Source organism: Austrofundulus limnaeus, unplaced genomic scaffold (genome assembly GCF_001266775.1).
Source record: "Austrofundulus limnaeus strain Quisiro unplaced genomic scaffold, Austrofundulus_limnaeus-1.0 Scaffold32, whole genome shotgun sequence".
Lineage (NCBI taxonomy): Eukaryota > Metazoa > Chordata > Actinopteri > Cyprinodontiformes > Rivulidae > Austrofundulus > Austrofundulus limnaeus.
The window spans coordinates 1,845,170-1,847,893 of NW_013952434.1; the positions used below are offsets into that span (position 1 = coordinate 1,845,170).

At 34.7% G+C, this 2,724-nt stretch overlaps 1 protein-coding gene across 2 annotated transcripts in view; it reads right to left on the reverse strand.

The window, feature by feature from the left end:
* triqk (triple QxxK/R motif containing) overlaps nt 1–2,724 on the reverse strand; it is a 26,821-nt gene that overhangs the window by 23,138 nt on the left and 959 nt on the right. The window lies entirely within an intron of this gene.

A 2,724-nucleotide genomic window follows, 5' to 3' on the forward strand; every position in this document is an offset into this window, starting at 1 on the left:
AGATTGCTCTATATGTCTGTATACCTGAAAAATGACTTCTGAAATGAAATCTTTATGAATCAATTGGGTTGTTACCAACATCTGGTGAAAATTTCATGTCATTAGCACCTCTAGTAATATATTTACTGAGAAAAATGGTGACGTGTTCAATACTTATTTTACCCGCTGTATATTTTTAAAAATTTACAAACCTAAACAGCCTACAGTAGTCTTTATTTTACAGTTAAAATAAATGTTCATCAAATAAAGTCTAATGTTACAACTAGTCATGGATCCCTTTAACTTTTAAAAGTAATGTTTAGCCATCTAACTCATTGGTAGTTTAGTTTTTCTTACTCTGTCCTGAAAGTAGTGTTTCACTGGGCCGGACTATAATTGCGAGGAAATTTCAAGAATAAAAAACACGAATTTTTCTTTTTATTCTCTCAGAATTCTGAGTTGTTGTGACTTAAGGCCTCCACATACTCGATCCGAAGCTGAAGATTCGACGCGCGGTCACGTGGTTGTTTGATGTTCGTTTTTGCACACACCAGCAAAGAAAATGACTCAATTTACTGTATGTCATGCAACTGCGACAATGACAGCTGATTTCAGCAGTTTGGATGAAGCAAAGGTCTTAAATGATCAGCAAKCCATTTGGTCGTATTTTGCACATCATTATTATTGTTGAAACATATGAAATATGGGGGGGGCTTGTTCTATCGAATTTTTGTTTATGCTTCGATTGTAGTCCAGCTAAAAAGTTTAATTTAGAAATAAGGAAAACATTCGTACACACTCGTGCTTTGAGAACTCATAATCTAAACCTACCTACCCTAATATTAGCTGTATTAGCTGACTCTTTTTTTTTCTTTGAGACAATGTGAAACCTGACRGAAAGAAAAATTTGTATGCAGGTGAGCACAAGAGGAGAACTGCGAGGTGAATAGGAAAAAAGCATCTATCTGTATCCAAGAGGAACAAGAGCCATGGAAAGTCTGGAGGAGCAGCTGGGGAATAGAAGAGAGAGAGTGAATTAGCATGTTCAAGGAGCGTGGCTGGCTGCTGGTGCTGACTGATACCTTCTCTTGGGAGACCGCTGCTGCCACCTGAATTTTACCTTACACTAAAGAACATTGTTTCCAGCTCCATTTCAAACACGGTTAGTGCCGGCAGAGAAGGAGGRCATGTGCGTGGCTATTGTTCTCCACCGGATGGAAACCAGAGTCAGCAAATTAAAGGAAGCAAGACAATGAGAGAAAAAGAAAAAAAAACAGAGAGAAAATTGTTCAAATGCTTACAGTTGGACACAGTAAGCTCGCTGAGCTCTTGTATAATGCATGGCAACATCACAATATTATGTGTAAATTGAATATAAACTGGCTCTATCATCACATGCAGTCCATTTGTACTTTAAAATTGCCACAAATGTGTTATAGTATGCTGTGTATTTGCATCAGGTAAAAGGGTGCTGAATGAAAGAAAAACTTGCATACAGTGTTGTGTGTTGTTGGTAAAAGATAAATAGACTTTAGCACTGTAACCCTTGATGATAAATCCTTAACATAAAATGCCAGTGAAGAGATCAACGACTAATTACATTTTAAATAGCCAAACTCTGCTTGATTTAATTGTAAACTAATGCATTAATCTAATCTAATCTAGCCTAATCTATCCATATAGTGATCAAGTCATAAAACACAGTAAAGACAGAGAACAATTATAAGAGAGCAATCCTAGGTCTTGACAAAATTGTTTCCACACCTGAAAGCACTACCAAAACAACTTCTAGCTTCCAATTTCAGAAATTTTGCAGTGCAGAATAAATCACAATCTTCCACATTATTCAGAAACATGAACAAAATTATTTTTTCTACATTAAGCTCAATATTTGTTTGGTTTGTTAAACATTAAACTACACAAATCTAAAAACAACAAAGCTAATGTCACAATGACCAGCTACTAAGTTCATTTTTCTCAAGGCTGAACAAAAAATAAAAAAAATCTAATATAACTCTTACTGGACCAACTATGATTCAACGTACATTATATATACAAATAAAATAAAACAGTCAAGTCTGACAGAGTTTAAAAAAAAGACATTAAACAAAGATCCAAATGTCCTTGACGGCCTATTGTTGCACAAGTCTATTTCTATATACCTTTATTTGTCTCACCTCACTGATGAATTTGATATTCAGTACTAAATCAATTACTGTATTTATTCATGTATAATACGAGAAGTTTAACCCTAAAAATCATCCATAAAGTGAGGGCGGGTAGTATTATACACAGGTTATTGATAATTAGATTTTTAATGCTTTTTAAGCTCAAAAAATGACAATCGTATTATACTCAAGATTGTATTATACATGAATAAATAAGGGGTATTATTATACACGGGTTATTGATAATTAGATTTTTACTGCTTTTAAAGCTCAAAAAATGATAATCGTATTATACTCAAGATCGTATTATAAATGAATAAATATGGTACATTTTCTGATATGCTAAGGATGAATCCACAAGTGCATTTCCATGAATTCTTTCAATCAGGGATGGGCTAAAAGCTAAAAGATTATAAACTTACATTTTGTTTTCAAACTTTTGCATTTCCCCACTAACATAAGTTTGACTGTTGAGCCACACACACACACACACACACCACTACCACCACCACCATCCCCACCCCCGCGTGGTCGCAGGTCGTCTCAGATGCGGGTCTGAAATAAGCATTTTAAAATG